We start from the raw sequence: 20,991 nt of genomic DNA on the forward strand, positions 1-20,991 counted from the left end.
ATGAACACGTAACAAAGCTCTTAACTCCCAAGTCTATTCACAATTTAGAAAAGATGAAATTATTTCTTCTGAAGAGCAATACACAATCAAAAAAGAATGAAAAGGGGACAGATCTTGGGGAAAGAATAAACAAATCTAAGCCGAGGCTTTCTCTCTGTAAGCATTCAGCTACACCAAAATACCTTCACCCCACACTGCAGGCCCCATGGTTACCGTTATGACCATAAAGGCCACACAGGCAGCTACCTGGGGTCAAGGCATGTGCATCTGGTGGAACTACACCAACGAGAGGTGACAGCTTAAGTAACTGTGACATTCCCCACAACAAGGAGCACTCTGCTGAGGCCATAAGGAGCAACCAAATCAATACCAGAATCTCAGGTTTTACATCTCTCTCCTGGGACCTCTCCAGATATCAATTCTGTGCCACAAAGAGTTTGATCATGAGACAAACCATAAGCACACTAAAGGGATCATTAATATCAATAATTATTAAGCTGTGACAGGATAGTGAAACGTAAAGATAAGAAGAAAAGTAGAGGGGGCAGGAGAGAGGGATTCCAGAAGGGCATGTGGAAACCTCTGGGAGTGATGGTCATGTCATCAGCTTAATAACTATAATGGTTTCATAGCTATGTAAATGTCAGAGCTCATCAAGGTATATACTGCAAATATGCAAAGCTTATTGGGTGTCTATCACAATCAATATAGCTGTTCCTAATTTTTTTAAGAAAAAGAATTATTAAACTATGATTGAGGGCAATTCCAAACAGGGCACACCTGGAAGAGAGGTCCTCCCTGAGGCTGGAATTAGTCCTGGAGCAAGTGTGTTTCAGCACACTAGATAAAAGAGACTATCCCTTAGTGGGCTGGATGGGAGCTGATCCAAGGTTGCCAGGACTGCAGAACAACACTGCGGGGTGCAGGCAAGCTGAAGCTAGAGGCGAGGCATACAGAAGTGGTCAGGGAACTGTTGTGGGAGCAGGCCTGGAACATGCAGTGTTCCTGGCTATAGGTAAGCCAGGCTGGGGTGTGCACCCAGCGGTAGTTGAGGTGCTGCAGTCATGAGGCTCGGAATCCAAAGGGTTCACATCCAAAGGGCTACGGCAAAGCGGCCACCAGGACTGAGCTGTGAGGTTGCTGAGGGCCTGTGCATTCTGAGCACATGACTAAGACACAGCACCACCAAAGACTCCATCTGCCAAAAGACCAGGTAGAAGGAGCAAGAAAAAGCCAGACCCACCTTCCTCCTGTGGCATCTGATAAAGTTGAGCTTCATGTTCTTTGTGAAGAAGAAATGTTTAAAGTCTATCATCAAAGCGCAGGTAATGAAGGGTGAGTTTGGAGCAGAAAAGCAATGAATAACTGGCTCGACTGTCATTCCTACAGTTAGGTGAGCAGGCAGCCTCTGGCCTAACAACAGGGAAGAAGGGAAGGTGAGTCCACGGCCATTAGGGTGTCATCAAGGAGTAGCATCTGAAACAGCAACTGTGGTCTCCTGGTAGGGTCATTTAGTCTTAAATCACACAAAGTTCTGTTCTAGTCTAGGCTATTATCCATGCAGTTTTTAAAATAAAAATATCTTAAATTACACAGCAATTGATTGTTAACCTGCTATTTTCTAGAAGCTGTCCAAAGTCCACAGCCCTTTCCTGCATTTCGAAGCTAACAATGACACACTGATTCCTTCCCACATCACATTTTCCCAAATCCTCTTCTGCCTCCCTCTTCCATTTTTAAGGACCCCTGTGATTATACTAGGACCACTGGTAATGCAGGATAATCACCCCTCCCCTCAAGGTACTAACTTAATCATCTTTGCGAAGTTCTCTCTGCCATAGGAGGTAACTATTCACAAGTTTCAGGTATTATGTGATAGGCATCTTTGGAAAGAATCACTATTCTGTCTACCATAGTCATTGTCCCCTTTCTCATAAAAATTTCTATTTATTTATATCATATGAAATCAAGGACTACTGTTTTAGTCAATGGGTTATTCTGATGCCCAGTGGTCTCCAAATTGGCCTGCAGAGGTGCATTCAAGCTGCCTTCTATATTCCCATCACTCTTGAACACTTTGTTTTCTGTCACAAGATTTTCCAGTCCCATCTTGTACATATCCTGCCCCAGACCTGAAAATCACCCAAGGAAAAAACTCTTTTGTTTGTAGGAACCTTCCAATAAAGTACTTGAGTTTACAGAACAAAAGGCAACAATTTAGTAACTCCAGGAGACAGAAGTGAAGGGTGGGTCTTTATACTGTTTTGTACTGCTTTTGCTTTTCTGCAACTTTGTAGTTATTTTTTTAAAAACATTAATTATAAAATGTTTTCAGAAGTTTAAAATAACATACTCAAGCCTTGCCTAAATATCAGTACTACAGGTGAATGAAAATGTAGCAGATACAAAATGCACTGTGGTTTCTCTCAGAATCTGACAAACTGAATTTAGCTTTTAAATTTAATTGCTAAGACTAAGGAGAACTGGAAAGGAAGAGGCAAACACTGATTACTCATTATTTTACATTCATGGACAGCCCACACATGTTCATCCTTGCATGCTGCAGCTCAGCCCTGCCTCACTTTCAGCTCCCCTTCCCAGGTACCATCCAGCTAACCCATAACGGTCAGTTCACCAACACACTGGACATGTGACCCTGTGCAGGTGCCTTAATGGGCTGGCGATTTCCTGAAGTCTGACCCTTTCTCTCTGTCACTCACATCATTCACCGAAGCTCCACTTGCCCAGCCTAACCACAGCAGCATTTGTTCTTGCATATTGACACCATCTGTATCTCACTATATCATGATTTACACACTATTTTGCTTCAAGTTATGTCAAACATTTTCTCGTTATTAAAATTCTTCACAAACAATGTGTTAAGAGCTACTTCACATTGCATTACGTGGCTGAATGATTGTGTCAAACTAGTCCCTTATTAAGCAATATTAAATTGACTCCAACTAATACAGTTACAAAAAGTTCTAGGATAAATATGAATCTCTTGGGCTGGGATTGTGGCTCAGTGGTAGAGCGCTCACCTAGCATGGGCGGGACCTGGGTTCGATCCTCAGCACCACATAAAAATAAAGGCATTGTGTTGTGTCCATCTACACCTAAAAAAAAATAAATATTTTTTTAAAAATATGAATCTCTTTTCACATTTCTAATTATCTTCTTAGGAGAGATTCCAAGAGGTGAGATTGCTACAAAGTAATGTGAGGACTTTGATCTTGTCCAATTGCTTTCCAGAAGGAATATTCCCATTTAGACTTCCAGATAAATGTGCTGCTCATCCCATTATCCTTTTCTCATTCCTGTTATTGTTAGTAAAATTATAAATAAAGATAGCTAATATTTACTGACTGTCTACTACATTTTTGGCCAAGTACTTTAATATACACTATTTCTTTTACTCCTCACAATTTTATGAAGTAGGTTCCACTGTCCTTCCATAAAGATGGGAAACTAAGACCTACATCAGAAACATCTAGGACTTCAACAGTATCTGACATGTTAAGCTCAACTAGTATTTGCTCTTACTCTTAAATAACCTGCCTTACAATACTTACCTCTTACTTACATACTTACAGTGGAGACAGGATTCCAAAAACGAACTATATCATGAGATCCCATCCTTCCCAGGTCATCCAAGTATAATATAAATCTGCATTTTTTTAAATATTTTTTTAGTTGTAGTTGGAAACAATACCTTTATTTCACTTATTTATTCTTATGTGGTGCTGAAGATCGAACCCAGAGTCTCACAAGTACGAGGCGAGCGCTCTACCACTGAGCCACAACCCCAGCCCCTTTTTTTTTAATTTTTTAAAATATTTATAAATCTGCATTTCTTATTTATGAGGTTGAAATTGTTTGCATGTCTATCAATAATGATATTTTAGGGTTAAACAGCTGAAAACTTATTTCAAGGAAAACTAAAAACAGTAAATTAACGTATATTAATGTTCATTTATATGTTCAAATCAGCTTCCATTCCAATTTTATCTTTTTTATTCATGGATCTCTGAACCAGACTGTGATAAAAATGGTTTATCCCTAAGGCTTTCGCCACAACATCAGAATTAAATCACAAAAAGTAAGAAGTTTTTAAATGAAGTACGTGCTAACACTTCCTCCAAGTTTAAGAAAACGGCAGGTCCCTCTTCTTTTATAATGGCCAAGCATATGGAACAAGATGCCAAAAATGAAACAGTGCAAGATCTAGAATCACCTCCAGCCCTGTCCTAGAATCACCTCAAGCCTTCATCTAGGATTGCTTCCAGCCGTTCGATGACCCCCTTCCAGTCCTGGTCTAGGACCACCTCCAGCCCTGTTCTAGAATTCCCTCCAGCTCTGGTCTAGGATCCCCTCCAGCTCTGGTCTAGGATCCCCTCCAGCTCTGGTCTAGGATTCCCTCCAGCCCTGTTCTAGGATCACCACCACCACCACCACCACCACCACCACCCAGCCCTGTTCTGTGACTACCTCCAGCCCTGGTCTAGGATCCACCTCCAGCCCTGTTCTAGGACTACCTCCAGCCTTAGTCCAGGATCCACTTCCAGCCCTGTCTAGGATAATCTCCAGCCCTGTTCTAGGATCCCCTCCATCCCTGTTCTAGGACCCTCTCTAGCCCTGTCTAGGATCCATCTCCAGCCCTGTTCTAGGACCACCTCCAGCCCTGGTCTAGGATCCCCTCCAGTCCTGGTCTAGAATCCACCTCCAGCCCTGGTCTAGAATCCACCTCCAGCCCTGGTCTAGAATCCACCTTCAGCCCTGGTCTAGAATCCACCTCCAGCCTTGTTCTGAAAGGATGTCCCACAACTCTTCACACTATATACTTCAAACAACCTAATGATCCACTTTTCATTGTCTCAATACCTACGTGACCTTGTTTGCATAGTAAAAAAAAGTAGAAGACCACTACAAGCAATTAATATTATACACAAAATCACCTGTGCCCTTATACATCACTGACAAACAATTCAAACATTAAACTAATAAAAATTCCTCGTGTAACAGCATTCAAAAGAATAAACACAGGAATAAAGTTAACAAAAAGACTTGTACACAGAAAACTACAATACACAAAAACATGAAAAACTTAGTATTGTTAAGATAGCAGTAGTGCCCAAAACTATCTACCAATTCAATATATTGCCTATCAAAATTCCAATGATCTTTACTGCAGAAAGACAAAGGTCAATCCTCAAATTCATATGGAAATACAAAGGACTGTAAATAAACACAAACAATATTTAAAATAAAGAACACCGCCAGAGGACTCATGTTTCTGAATTTCAAAATTTCATTACTGCAAAGCTTCAATATTCAAAATAGAATAGGACTGTTTAGACTATTTAGAACTGAGGGTCTAGAAATAAACTCAGATTATCTACGGACACCTGATTTTCAATAAAGGTGACAAGACCAGTGAAAGTCTCTTCAATAGTAGCACCAGGATAACTGGATATTCACATGCAAGAAATGAAGACACTGCCCTAACTCACACCACATGCAAAAATCAGCATAAAATGGATCAGGGACCAAACCTACAGACAAAAGAACACTCTTGGAATAAAACACAAGGGTAAATCTTCATGACCTTGGATTTAGGAAAGGATTCTTAGATATAACTCCAAAACCACAAGCAAAAAAGAAAGAAACAAACAAATAAACAGAATAGACTTCATCAAAATTTAAAACTTCTGGGCTGGGGCTGGGGCTCAGCCACTAGTGCACTTGCCTGGCATGTGTGAGGCACTGGGTTCAGTTCTCAGTACCACATATAAATACAGAAAATAAAGGTCTATCAACAACTTTTAAAAAAATTAAATTTAAAACTTTTATGCACCAAGAGCCATTACTAAGACAGCAAAAAGGCAATTTACAAAATGAAATGAAAACCTTACATCACACATCTGTTCTAGTATCCAAAGTATATAAAACAATTATAACTCAAAAAGGACAAGCCATACAATGTTAACAAGAGGCAAAGAACTTTAAGACTTTTCTCCAAAGAAAATGCACAAAAGGCCAACAAGTCCTTGAAAAGACAGACAACATGGTTAGTCCTCAGGGAAATGAAAATCAAAACCACAGAGAGGCCTCTTCAAGAATGCCACTAATAATAACCTTTAAAAAAACAGAAAGTAACAAGTGTTGGCAAAGATGTGGAGAAACTGGAACCCTCAGAAACTGCCAGTGAGAATATAAAGGGGTCTAGCCACCATGAAAGGCAGTGTGGCAGGTTCTCAAAACCTTGAGCAACACTACTAAAAACCCAGCGAACCCACTCTTGGTGGAGACCCAACGGAAGTGAAAAGAGGTACTGAAACAAATCCTTGTACACAGAGGCTCACAGCCACACCATTCACAACAGCCAGAGATGGAAAGAACTGAGCGAGTTATGACCCTGAGACATGCCAGGGAGGACCCACGTGAGCTGAGACATGGGTGACCCTGAGACAAGCTGGTGAGTAAAAGAAACTAGGCATTAAAAATCATGTATCAGCCAGTGTGGTGGCACACACCTATAATCCCAGCAGCTCGGGAGGCTGAGATAGGAGGATTGAGAGTTCAAAGCCGGCCTCAGCAAAAGCAAGGTGCTAAGCAACTCAGTGAGACCCTATCTCTAAATAAAATACAAAATAGGGCTGGGAATGTGGCTCAGTGGCCAAGTGCCCAAGTTTAACCCATGGTACCCATGTGTGTGTATATAGATAGATAGATAGATAGATAGATAAATATAGACAGACATATAATTTCCTCTTTACTAGATAGAGGAAAAAACAAGCCATAGTGTGTGTGTGTGTGTGTGTGTGTGTGTGTATATATATATATATATATATATATATATATATATATATATATATATATACCATGCATCGTAGGCATCCATTTAAATGAACTGCCCAGGAAAAGGAAACCCACAGAAACACAAAGCAGATGGGTGGCTCTGGCTAAGGCATCAGAGAAAGAAGAGTAACTGCCTAACTGGTGACAGGCTCATTTTGGAGTGATAAAAATGTGTTGAAAGTACACAGAAGTGGTGCTTTAAAATGGTAAATTTATGTTACGTGAATTTCAATTCAAAAAAATCCACATTCATAATCATGTTGGACAAAAGTATAAATTACAAAGTTCTTCCTTTTGGAGGTCAAACATGTAAATCACAAGAAGAGTAATTAGAATATTCTTCAACATTTACTGAAGTGTTTTATATCTAAGCAAAGAAGTTCAGTCCCTATGCTGTGTCTCATGGCCTCATTCGGAAATACTCATGAACCAGTCCCTCAGTGGGATTATTTCAACCCCTCTACAAAGTTTAACTGGGCATCTTCACCATTAGAAACTGAACAAAATCAAACAGTCTTCAACAAAACTCTAACTCCTTAGAAATGACTCAAAACCAAATTCTCATATCTGAGCAGAAGTTCTCTTATATCAACAAGCAAAATACCATAAAAGTTCAGTTGTCTTTTTAGTTTACACTAATGTAACTAGAACACTTACATGTTTTAATGTCTGAATGTTTCATGAATATTGATACCCTAAAGCCACAAAATAACAATGTTCCTCAGTCTTTAGTTAAAAGATTGATTTGGGGGCTGGGGTTGTGGCTCAGTGGTAGAGCGCTTACCTAGCATGCACAAGGCCCTGGATTCGATCCTCAACACCACATAAAAATAAATAAATAAACAAAATAAAGGTATTGTGTCTAACCAAAATTAATATTTAAAAAAAAAGATTAATTTGCTCAAGAGAGTCAACCTTGTTGAAAGAACCAGCAATAACATAAATTTCTTCACAGATCACCTAAGTGATAGATAAATGCCTGATCTCATTACTCCCTGAATAAAACTCCTCAAGAGACTAAACAGCTTTCAGAATAGCTCAGGAGCTCACAATAAACTGGATCCTGTCTGCCCCTGGCCATACACTCCTCCAGTCCATCCTCCCCCAAACCCCAAGGACTCTCTCTTCTCCCAACTTCTCCTTCTGTGTCTTCTCTTTGCCACCACTAGGTAACAAAACTAATTTAAACCATTCATCACTCCCACTGTTCCTTAAGCTCCATGAAGTTAGAGACTACACATTTTGATTCTGTCTACCTAGCACATAGCACAGTAACCAGAGGCAAGTGACTACTGTACTAAGTAAAGATGAAACCATGATCATAATTAATAAGATCCACTATTAAGGTCTAAAATACTATGGCTTGTGTTTTCCTCTACCTAGTAAAGAGGAAATTATATGTCTATTTATATCTATCTATCTATCTATCTATCTATATATATATATATATATACACACACACACATATATATACACACATATACATGTATACATAGATGCATAGATACACATATATAGATAGATGCGCGCACACACACTACATATATATATATAGTAGGCTGTAATCTAAAAACTACAGTCATATTATAAACAAATAGAATCAAACATAACAAGTTTTGTGGGCACCTTTTAAACAACTAGTTCATTAACTAAAAGTATAAATTTAGCTTTACCCTTACTCAGCAGAAGGCTGTAACTGGCTCTATTTTATCCCTATTAGTAAAGCGAAACATTAATACAACATGCATTTCATAAGAAATCTTAAAAGCAGATTTTTTAAAAACTGGAAAATTCCAATCACCTCATTTACAGATGAGGAAATGAACTGAGAGGTGAAGTTATTTGTGCAAAGTCACCCAGTTTATTAGTGGGCAAGATGGTTAACACCCAGATCCCCTACTGTTGATGCTTCTGGCTATACTATTATAACTTTATTTCCATTCCAAGCTCAAAGACAAGCAAGTAAAGCAATCCATAGCACCTTCTCTCTGCCCCAACCCCTCAACCCAGTGAGTACGCAGGCTGGTGAGAACTGCTGCAGTTAGAGGCTCCTTCCAGACCCAGCCCCTGCCTGAGCATAGCCACCTCCCCTGTTAGAAACCTATAATGTGTACCTACATCTTCTGAGCACTAAAGGCTCTCTAAATTCAAAGGCTTTGCTATTCATCAGTTCAGGGGGACAAAGAGGAGATAACAAAAATAAACCAGGAGACAGCAGAACAATTCAATGTATTTATGCCTGGCAGTATACAAAATCAGCCCTTCCACTGGGAAGAAGGGCAAGGGGAGACGAGTATGAGTGAGGAAGATATGGCCCTTCCTTCACAGTGCTCTACAAGAGTAGTTTCAATCTGGTATCATACTCATCATCTGCTTGAAAAGTTTGATTTATAAATACACAATACAAGACAAATCTAACTATGAAGATGCACTGTATTCCTCCCACTAGAAGATAAATATCACTAGGGCAACAATTTTTGTCTCCTCCGTTCACTGATGTACTCTAAGTGCCTAGAACAGTGCTTGACATGGAAGTACTTAATAAATATTTGCTGGATGAAAGAATGCTATAGAAAAACTCAAATATTAGGATCCAAGAACTGCTTCCAACTGTGGTGTCACACAACACAGAAACCTTTCCTTGTCCCCTTGTGCTCAAAACCATAACTTTTCATTTGCCAGCTATTAAGGCCTAACATGACAGAAAGCTAAAAATAATTCAGAGATGCATAGAATTTACTGCTTAATTTAACATCTCGCCCTATCCAACTTCACCAAACCCCAAAAAATCTGTCAAGAAAAGAAGCATACAGGCCCTTATACTAGCTGGTCCTGAGTCTGTTTTCAAGTATAAAAGCCCCTCCAGATGTTTTGCTTTCTTTCTCAGAACAGGCCCTAGGATTCTGTTTTTCCCCTTTCTTAATATAAAGATGATAGGGGTGCAGTGGGGCACACCTGTAATTCCAGAGATTCAGAGGCTGAAGCAGGAGGATCCAAGTTCCAGGACAGCCTTAGGAAATCAGCAAGGCCCTCAGCAACTTAGCGAGACCCTGTCTCAAAATAAAAAGGGCTGGGGATGTGGCTCAGTAGTTAAGCACCCCTGGGTTCAATCCCTGGTACCAAAAAGAAAATAGTGATGATAACAGTAACATCTCAATTACTCTCTACCATGTCGCAGGCATTTTTCATTTACTAATCTAGTTTTCAAAACAACTTTCAAAATTGGTCATCATCATCATCATTTTATAGAATGACTGGCACAAGGGTCTGTCTATTCACAGAATCTATAATGTAGATTTAACATGTCCAAAAGTAAATCTGGACATGTTAAAACGAGAACATTCAACATAGATTTATAAATGCCTGGCAGTATACAAAAATCACAGTACCTTTCCAAGTTTTTAGTGTGGGGGCTGGGGGTATAGCTCAGTGGTAGAGCACTCAGCCAGCTCAAGGCCCTGGGCTCCATCCTCAGCTCCGCAACATAAAAAAATAAAAAATTTCTTGGTGTGAGAATCACTAGCTTCCAATTTACTGTTTCTCTTGTGAAACAATAAGTGGGAGCTTTACAGTTTTACAGTTTCTCCTTCCCCAATACCTCCCCTCGTATTCCCCCAGGACACAAAACAAAATATGGTACAGGGGAAACAATGTGAACTGCAGCTCTGAGGAAATCCAGGCACACCAGTGACCCCAAGGGAATGGCTGCACCAGGGCATTGCCTCCCAGGGTCAGCACAGGGTTTCTTCCCTTCAATGAACAATCAGAGCTTCTAGTTTTCACCTTCCCTTTCCAAATGTCTGAACAACTCCTCAGCTCCAAAACAACATTCCCTGTCATTTTCTCTTCTCCCAAATGCCCTTCCACCAAAACCTGTTCTTCATCACGATAGCCTTATTTCTGTTATCAGCAGTACTATTTTTCCAAAAGTTTGTCTGAGGCCCATACTTGTGTCAGTTCCTAAGGTCACTGTCAAGTGTTTTTGAATCTTCTGCTCTTCATTACAATCATCACATTTTGCCTACACTGCTGTAACTAGACTCCATGGAATTCCTACCTACAAATTAAATATTAAAAAAAAATCACATACAAAATCTTCAGTCTGACACTTGAGGAACTCCAGGATCTGCATCCCTCTCTTGACCACCCAGGTCCCTAAACACACAATCATGGACTCTCCCTTCCAACCTCCACAGCTCTGCTGGGGCAGTGTCCTAGTGTGGAAGTACAATTCTTCTCCCATCCTCTTCCAATCACCAGCCATCTTTCAAATGGCCACATCCTCAACAAAAGGAAAGGCTGAGGCATCTCATTTACTGAAGGCAGACTGTCTACTGCTTTACAAACTCTCCCACTTCCCAGACACTGGACCAGGAGTTACGGAAAATGGGTTTACCCAAAGTCATCTAAGTTAAAAACCTATAGCAGCCCAAAAGCATCCTGTATTTTTTAAATGAAATATGAGAGGGGCAGGCTTTAGATAGTCAGGATACCTAAGTTCAACTTCCAGCTCTTCCACCAACTACTTATATGAGCTCAGCAAGTTATGTATCTGAGATGCCTTAGTTTCCCCATATAAAAAAGGAATAATCCTAATATCGACCACAGTGAAGACTGTGAGAATTATGCTGAATAACACAAAGTACTAAGAAATGTACTTGGCCAAAAGCAAACAATCTTATTATTCTGTTGTTACTTATATGCTGACATATAAACTTTGACAATATCAGTCTTATGCTCTCATTGTTCGCAAATCAATGAAATGTAAAAACTTACATATGCTCAATAAATATCTGCACAATATATGATTTTTTACCCATGAATCACCACCATGCTTTTTTAAAAGGAATTCACTTTTCTACTAATTCTGTTTCCTCTTCTGAGAAACTAACAATGCTTACCAACTTTCTTCCCCTTTCTATGTCATGTGAAACTACCATATGCAATGCCATATGGCAGTAACATGTCAAAGAGTGCAAGACACTGTTCTTATTCAAACTCATTTTGTCTTCTGCTAAAAATTATTAATTCAGAGATCTTTAAGTGCCCAAAATCACACCTTTTATTTAAAAGCCAACCATTTTTAGGTACACCAACATGAAGTAAGCATACTAAATATTTGACTAAGCCACTTCATTTTATAAAAATTTATGGCAGGAACCACAAAACATAAAATGCCTTGCTATCCAACTCAACTGAGATTTAAACCTCTCCCTTCAGTCTTAAGTTCTACCCTCACTTTACTAAAATCTGTGTCTGAAAAACTGATATGTTACTCTGGAATATAGAGTAGAAAACATCAAGGGAAGAGAGCTGAATGTTAGCATCAATTCAGGCCCCACTAAAATGCTGAGAGAAATAACAAGGACAAATAAGAACCTGACTTGAAGCTTTCAGAATTAAATTTCCCAAGCCAAAGTTTTACCCACCTGATTTACATTATACATGGAGACAAGACACCAAACTAGCTAACTTCAGAGAAAATGGTTTAAAATATATTTAAATATTATACACACACACACACACACACACACACACACACACGACAGTTGTTGTTCCTTACATAGAGAAATAAATGTACTTCTATCCAAAAAAAAAAAAAAAAACTTAGAGGTGTAACTATGCAACAGACACATTTTATTTCATTTAATCCTCACAACTCTTTCCTTGTTTATTGATGTCACAGAATTAGTAAGTGGTAGACCTGTATGTACCCTGCCTGACTCACAAATTGTAAATCCTTTATTATGAAATATTTGTTTTGCCATAATATGATAATATGCCTTATATTTACACCCTCATCTTGACACAAGCGTTTTTTAAAAAGTCTGAAACAAAAGCTTCATTAACTAATATTAACTCTTGCTCCCTAAAATGTCCTCTGGCAGTTGGCAGTTTTTCTTTTTTTTTTTTTTTTAGTGCCCACATTAATGCACTAAGTTGACTCCAAAATCCATTAATAAATCCCTACTGACCAGAATTCAGCGCTGCACACTTAACTTCTGCTTAAGCTATCAAAATCCAGTTGCGTTACTTTGAAAAGGCGCTATCTCCTCAGCCCATTAAAACCTGTTCTTAAAACAGATAAGACCCTGAAAGCCCTTCCTTAAATTTTGAATCGACCTGCTTCTCTTTGGAGGCACACCACCTTACTCATTTGCACTGAATCAAAAAAAAAAAAAAATGCGGATGTTCCTCTTGTAGAACAACACAGCACTGTTGAAATGGAATGCATTAGCTTCACCGTTCCTGCTACATCACTGACGAAAGGGACAGCCAGGCAGGTTTGGGGCAACCGTAGGATTTTAGCAGCTGCCCACGGTGCTGAAACTGAGGATGACACCATAGTTTTGGAAATGTACCACTGCTAGATGAGGACAAAATAGAGGAATCTACCAAAAGCAGCCAGAGAAAATGTCGCGTCTGCTCCCAAAGTTGCACGACTGCCTCTGCTACACCTCGTCCGGCTGCCCGTTGGGGGCAGAGCTCTCGCCTGAGCAGGTCAACTCAGCAGCGTCCTGGCGGCCGTGCAGCCGGGCTCCAGCGGGGTCATGTCCGGCCCGCAGGCTGGGCACTTAAAGAAGGAACAGGGGGGTGAGTGAGAAAAGAAGGAAGTGACTGCCTTTTTTCTTTTTTAATTTTTTTTCCAAAGACGAAAGAGGCCTCGTAACTAAAGTCCGGAGATTCGCCAAGGACTTTGCGGCAAAGTGCTGGACCAGAGACGCTTCCGAGCACCGGCCAGACTCTGCCGCCCCCAAAGGCCACCTGAAAACCCCGGCGGACGCCGACGCTTCGCACGCCGGCGGGGTGCGGCTCCGAGGGCGTGGCGCGGCTGCTCCGCCGGCCGCGAGCGGCGGCGCAGACCCAGCCGCCGCCGCCGCCGAGCCCGCGCAGGGCGCGACCCGCCAGGCCCTGGGGACAGCGCCGCGCGGCGCCCCGAGCTTCACGGTCTTACCTCGAAGTCGGGCCGCGGGAGAGCTCGCGAGCCGCGTCCCTGAGGGAGAAGTCCTACCCAGACTTCATAACTGAACGCCGCCCGGCCCCTCAGCCCCGCGGCGGCGCAGGCAAGGCGTCGCTCGGCAAGGCGGAAGTCCCGCCCCGCGTGCCCCATTGGCCCGCGCCCGGGGGCGTGGAGCCGCCATTGGGCAGTAGCGCTGCCTGTTGAGGCTCCTCCCCACCCTCGCGCCGCCCAGTCGCGCTGCTAGTCCGGGCCGCGCTGGGAGGATGCCCAGTTCGCGAGTCTCGTTCTCCGCCGCGTGATCGCCGTCCCTGATAGGGAAGGCAGGGGAGAGCAGGGTGCGGTGGCCTTCTGGGCAACCCGAGTGCAGCTGCAGAAGCCGCTCCTGACCGCGGGGTGCTGACCTGCAGGGGACCGGCCGCGGTGGGCGGGCCTGGGCTCTCCCGCTGACGGACCGCGAGGCTGACCTGATCTGGCGCCGACCCGCCTTCCCTGCGGCCCGGGAGGCCAGGGCGAGGTCGCGTCCCTGCACCGCGCCCGGGCGGGGGGCGGACGGGCGAGACCCAGGGCCTGCTGGTAGGGGCGACCCGCCAGTCCTAGCGCTGGCCGGCGGCCTGGACCCGAGCCGCGTGACCTCGGCATCTGGTAGACGCGCGCCGTCGAGCCCTGCGACCCGGCTACCGCTGGGTCCGCCGTTCCGAACCTGGCGGCCTCTTGCTGAGCCGGAAGGCCCGGCCGGCTGCTTTTGAGTGAGCCTCGGCGGGTCCGGGCTGCACTGTTAGTGCGTGGGTGCTGCATCCGCTTGGCCTCGGAGTACTCAGGCGCCTTCAGCAGGCTCCGCAGACCCTCAGCACTGGGGTTTTAAAAGGAGACAAGGGTGGAGGTCAGTGCATACCACTGGGTGCAGCTGACCGCTTCAGGATGCCTGCGAAGGTAGGACTCTGGAATCGGGAAAGCCCAGCTGTTCTCTAAAATTGCAAAATAAAGACCACCAAAATGATTTTGATCTTCTGCGTCACCTATGTATCCTTAAACCTTCATCGATTTAAGAAAATAATCAACACCTAAATTTATGTAATTCTGTCTTTAAGAAAGACGTAAATAAAAGTCAGCATCAGAAATATTACTGCGAAAGCTACTGTAATTAGTATAAAATGCCTAAAATATCTCCAAAACATTTTTTCATTAAATCATCTAAAATTGGATTCTATATTAAATCACAGATTTCTTGCATGACATCAAAAAACTGAAAAACAGTTAACATAGGTTAAAAAGCACAGAGAAGAGCTCTGTTAATTTCTTAGACACCTTGAATACAGAACGTTTTATTGTGGCTTCAATCTTTTCTTCAAATTATAATTGGCATAGTTGTTTCAGTTGTAAACAAGATCCTGTTTTGTTTGTACTGCATTTAGGCAGACTTAATTTTGATACACCTTGTAGAAGCAGATATTCTCCCATTTGTGTTGAGTGGAAGCAGATTGGAAGAAGATAGACTGGGAAAATGTACTAATTTTTAAAAATGTGGATGAGGCAATATGATTGACCTAAATGTGGACTAGGCAGTTCAGATTGGCATAGATCTTGATTATGGCTTTCAAAACATGAAGGGTTGATAGGGCACATGATTCAAACACACCATTAATTATCTCCTTATGAAAACAAATAAAAGGAAGTGAGCTTTCAAGCTTTGTGACTGACAGTCTTTTGTTAGTTTGTTTTTGGCAATGCTGGGTTGAACCCAGGCCTCCCATCAGCTAGACAAGTACTCAAGCACTGAATTACACCTTCCACCCCAACAGTTTGTGTTTTCTTGTCTCTTCCTATAAAGTGCAGATAGCACATAAACAGTTGTAGAACTGCCTACTTTCAAAATATTGTAAGATAGCAACCACAAAAAAAAAAAAAAACTAAATATCAATTACTTGTCTAAAATAACTTAGAAGTATTGAACCCCGTCGCAAAGAAAAGACAACGGACTCCAATTTTAAATCAAATTAAAGTAAGCTTGTATTTGTGTACACAAAAGCTGGCCAGTGACTGTCTCACCTGAAATCCCAGGCCAGAGAACAGCACCCATCTCTCAGGAACAAGGTTTTATAGCGCAAAAAGTTGCAAAGGGGAGTGTTTTGAGAACTTTCAGATAACAGGATTTTGACAAGCACAATATAAAGGCTTAATGATCTACATGGCTTAACATTTAAAGGTAGGGAATAAATTTAGATCCCAACATCAGAATTTATGAGGCACCACTGAGGTTTCAGAGAGGGTTGTTATCTGCTCAGGGGGAGCCAGGCATGGGTGAGTTCAAGGCACGGGCAGAAATTCCAAACAAGTTTAGAAATCGCAGTAATTTATAGTAGAACAGAAATTAACTTTTCATGACTTTGTGATGAGATGGATCCCAATCTTAAAATGGATTTAGACTGGGTTCATCAAGAAGTAGTTTCCCCTAAATACTGAAAAGAATGTGGACAGTCTTTTTAAGTTCTGAGAACAATCAGAAACATTAAATGGTTAAACAAAAAATAAAATTATTGCAGTGATAGAGGGGACAGTGATGTCCTCTCGGGGGATATCACATCCACACACATTCATATGGGTGCCATGCTTCCACCTTCCAGGTCAGCTCCTGCCCCATCAGCATCTCCCAGGTAGTCAAGCAGACAGATTGGATCTCACTGTATCTGGTGGGTGCTGTTCCTGCTGCTCAATTGATTTTTGTCCCAGAGGTACTGATTACAGATTGGCTATTTCCTGTACCTATGGCCTCTGAAACCTACTAGGAGGTATTCTTTGCAAAAACTGTGAAGTGATTTCTGGGTTACTGAATTTGAAAGGGATCTTTGTAGTACCTCCCATGTGCTGGGGAAGGTGCTGAACATGGGTTGTAAGAAGACATCTTTGGTTTAGGAAAAATGGTTGGGCTCAGTCCTACACTGCTTGCTCAGGGAAGAAGAGTGAACTAGGAAGGAGAGTTCAATGCATAAAATTAAATATTGCCCCAATAGTTTTAAAGGTAAGGGCTAAGGAATTTAGAGAAAGGGTAGCTGCATGAAATAATTGAGAAAGGTTGCCTGGGAAAAAATAGTCTTGGTACTGGGTGAGAAGAGCAGATGAAACGTAGCAACAAAAGCTCAGAGCAGCTGAGTGGTCCAGGCATGAGGTCAGGCCACAGGCATGCAGCCAAATGAGGGATTGAGGGCTGAGGGCAGAGCACTGACAGGACAGTGTGGGGTCGGGCCTCCCTGCCTGACCAGGCTCTTCTTGGTTTGGTGGACTTTAGAAAGACAGTGAAGATATCACTTGGTAGTTAAGAACACAGTAGCTAATTTGAGACAAGTCTAGTCACCCCACTGTGGGCGAGGTAGGAAATCTGGATGACAGATTGCCTCAGAAAGAGTGAAGTAAATGCGGACGTTCTGTCCAGATGAGGGAAGGACAGTCATTAGGTCCCTATCTTCACAGGAGACTCTCCATCAAGTCATGCCTAAGGAATGGCAGGGATACAGTGAGGAACAAAATAGTCTCCTCATCCTGATGGAACCTCTCAGGGACACCACATTCACACACAATCACAGGCCCTAATGACACTGTTGCCACCACAAGTCTTAGCAAGGCTGCCCAGAGTGAGGTGTGAGGGCACTAAGGCACAGGCCAGGCAGGAATGCTGGATGGACCTTTCCTGCAGAGGGAACCATGTGGGAAGGCCCTCCAGCAGGAAGCTCCTAGATGAGCTAACACATGAAGCACACTTGAAGCTCATGGACTGTGTGGGTTGGGATTTGACTGTGGCCACCCTGGGAAACAACAGACACAGTTGTGCATGTTTTATGTGTCTTATGACTCATTAAATTCTTAAACCACACACAAAAAAATATTACTATGATAAGGAATAGAGTCCATCTGTGTTTGAAGTACACAAATTTGAGAAAGTACCAAATAGAACTTCTAAAAATGGCTTCAGGAAATTTTCATCTAAAGATTAGAAAAGACTCCCATTTCTTGCCAAGTTCCAAATGAATGGACAGATTCATTTTTTTAGGATGTTAAGTGAAAAGTTCAGAACAATGAAATAAGTTTGTTTTCAACAAAGTTTATCTTCGAGGAGTTGAGAAATATCAAACAAAGTTTGTTAAAGTTTGTTAAAAATTAAAAAACTAAATAAACTCATAGTTTTACATGACATGAGATGATTCCCTCACATCTAAGGTGACTGACATAGGAGTTCAACCTTTTCTTTCTTATTTGTGGTATGGAGAGGCAGTCTTCCTTGATTTGCTGACAAGAATTTTCTAAAATAAGCAGACATAAATTTAGGTGACATGGGCTGGGGATGTGGCTCAAGCGGTAGCGCGCTCACCTGGCATGCGTGTGGCCTGGGTTCGATCCTCAGCACCACATACAAAGATGTTGTGTCTACCGAAAACTAATAAATAAATAAATAAATAAATATTTAAAAATTCTCTCTCTCAAAAACAGTCAAAAAAAATTCAGGTGATGCAATGTAGCGTAAGGAGTGGAAAATGCATAGGAAGGTGAACTGATAAAATCATTTGGGGAAACAGTTCAGCCTTGCATAGAAAAGCTGAAAGGAAAATTTTCTATACACAGCAAGTCACTCCAGGATAGATACCCTAAGGAAATACAAAACAAATTCAACTGTACACACATACTTAAATGTAAAGACAATAAAAAAAACAGAAAGAAAAAGATAAAATATAACAGAATGACAGTTGGTTTATTAATAACAAAAAAAGAAACTAGAATTCAATGAAATCATATCTTAAAATACTAAAATAAAAATGATTGCAATTGTCAATTTAGAATTGTACGCCTAGTTAAACATTTAAAAGTGAGGGCAAAATAAAGATTTTCAGAGGAAATCAGCATTTACCACTAACAGACTTGTACTGAAAGAATTTACAAAGGCTGTCTTCAAGAAAATGAAAGTCAAACCCAGAAGGAAAAGAGTGGGATGGAGGGGGTGAGATGCAAAAAAAGTATAGAGAGCATAGAAACAGTACAATTTCCAAACCAAGAGACATGAAAAAAGAGAGCCAAGAAAATATAATTACTTACCCATCATTATGTACAATTATAATACACAAATTTTTAAAATGTGGAAAAATGTAATTAAGAAAAATCAGGGAATGAATGATGGAAAGGAGCAAATAGAAGGCATTATAAGTGGAAAGTTCAAAATGAGACGGGAAGAGGTGACATCAGCAAGATGGCAGAAGAGGAGCTTCCTGCTGTGGTCCCTCTAGCCAAGCACCCAATCTGAAAACCCCACACACAATACCTCGTGTGAGAGTCCAAGAGTCCAGCAGGAAGTCCTAATATACTGCTGGAGCAAAACAATCCTGGGAAAGATGCACTGACCAGGGTGAGAACAGCTTCCTTTCGCCCAGCTCATCCCTCCTCATATCAGGCTTAGCTCAGGGCCAAAACAAACTACTGGGTCTGCAGTTTCTCCCACAGGGAAGAGGAGAGCTCAGAGAGTGAGCACCTGTCTCCCCTAGCCATGTGAGACACTGCCTAAGAAGCCCACAGCCTTTAGAAACCAAGTAACAAAATAATAATAGTAAACTTTTACCTGTCAATAATTACCTGGAACGGAAATGGATTTAATTCTTCAATCAGAAGACATAGAGCAACTGAATGGGTTTTTTAAAAAGCCAGCTAGATGCTACCTAGAAGAGACTAGTTACCAAGTGTGATGGCTCATGCCTATAATCCCAGCTACTGAGGAGACTGAGGCAGTAGAATTGCAAGTTCAGAGCCAGCCTGGGCAACTTAGTGAAACCATGTCACAAAATAAAATAGGTCTGGGGATATGGCTCAGTAGTAGAAAGTTGCCTAGCATGTGCAAGGCCCTGAAGTTCGATCCCCAAGTAGCACACGAGCACACACACAAATACACACACACACACAACACACACACACACACACACACACACACACACAAAAGAGCCTCTAGTGAGCTTTCAGGACATATTCAAATTGAAAATATTCCACACAAAAGAAGAGGAAACATTAACTATCATACTATATCAAATAATAAGAGACAAGTAAAATCATTATGTGATTCTAAAAAGAGTCAATAACAATTGTGAATTTATTTAAACCCCACACTGGAGCACCTAAATATATGAGGCAAATATTAATTGATCTAAAGGGAGAAAAAGGTGACAATACAATAATAGTAGGAGACTCCAACACGCCGACACCAACAGTAGATGCAAGGATAGCTCATCACTTGCAGATCAATAAATGTGATACAATACACAGAGCAAAGGAGGAAAATTACATGATCGGCTCAACAAATGCAGTAAAAAAATGTGTGACAAAATTCAACATCATTTTGTGATTAAAAACTCTCAACAAATTAGGTAGGTCGGTGCAATAAAAACCACACACAACAAGCCCTCAGCTCTTCGTATTCAACAGTGAAAGACTAAAAACTGGTCTGCTGAGAGCCATTGCCAAGTAGGAATGACGCATGGAAATTTCCTTGCAAGCATACCCCATGTTGCTTAGAGGAAGGACTCGTGGAAATGGACTTGCCTTGGACATTTGCTGTGGCATTGCATGTATGTTTGAGAAAGGTGACCCTGCTCAAGGACCAGGGTAGATCCGGGTTTAGGGAGGATCCTACTGGATTAGCACGGATCAGGTGCTCCTTGGGTTTAGGGCAGTTCCAGGTTTAAGGTGTACCCTGCTGGGAATAGGGCGTAAGCTGCTGCCTCAGGCACGCCTGATCCTTGAGTTCCCGTTGAGTTCTCGTGGGATTCAGAAAGTATTTGGGATTCAAAGCCTGGTGGAGTATGTGAATTTTGTGGCAGAACTTGAATTTCCCCAGAACGTGTTTGTAGAGGGCCGGTGTGAGTTCGGGAATAAAGAATTGCTGTTTGAATCTACAAAGCTGTGAGTGGCTCGTGATTCTGTGCCCAGCCAGACTGCGGCACTGGTCCTTAATGATCAGGAATAAGATGAGCACACCCACTCTCACCTCTTCTATCAACACACAGTATAAAATCCTAGTCAGAAAAACAAGGGAAGAAAAAAATAATACAAGGGGTCTGTTATAGCTTGAGTCTGAAATGTTCCCCAAGGGGTGCTCAAGGGTCTATGGTTTGGTTCCCCATCAAGCCTGTTCAGAGGTGGGTCTT

The 20,991-nt window shown here is 41.7% G+C and overlaps 1 long non-coding RNA gene across 3 annotated transcripts in view; it reads right to left on the minus strand.

Annotated features, from left to right (window-relative positions):
- Positions 1 to 13,893, minus strand: part of LOC308653722 — a 36,225-nt gene extending 22,332 nt beyond the window's left edge. Inside the window, exons 1-2 of one of the 3 annotated variants that reach the window (XR_014023097.1) lie at positions 13,255 to 13,577; positions 1,244 to 1,413 (exon numbers count right to left, since the gene is read on the minus strand). This is a non-coding gene — a long non-coding RNA (uncharacterized lncRNA). Of the gene's footprint in view, positions 1 to 1,243; positions 1,414 to 13,254; positions 13,578 to 13,813 lie in introns of those variants that run through there. The other 2 variants (XR_014023095.1, XR_014023096.1) reach the window with 2 other exon arrangements.
- Between the last annotated feature and the right edge of the window lie 7,098 nt (positions 13,894 to 20,991).

Source organism: Spermophilus citellus (assembly GCF_964194105.1).
Source record: "Spermophilus citellus genome assembly, chromosome: 7".
NCBI lineage: Eukaryota > Metazoa > Chordata > Mammalia > Rodentia > Sciuridae > Spermophilus > Spermophilus citellus.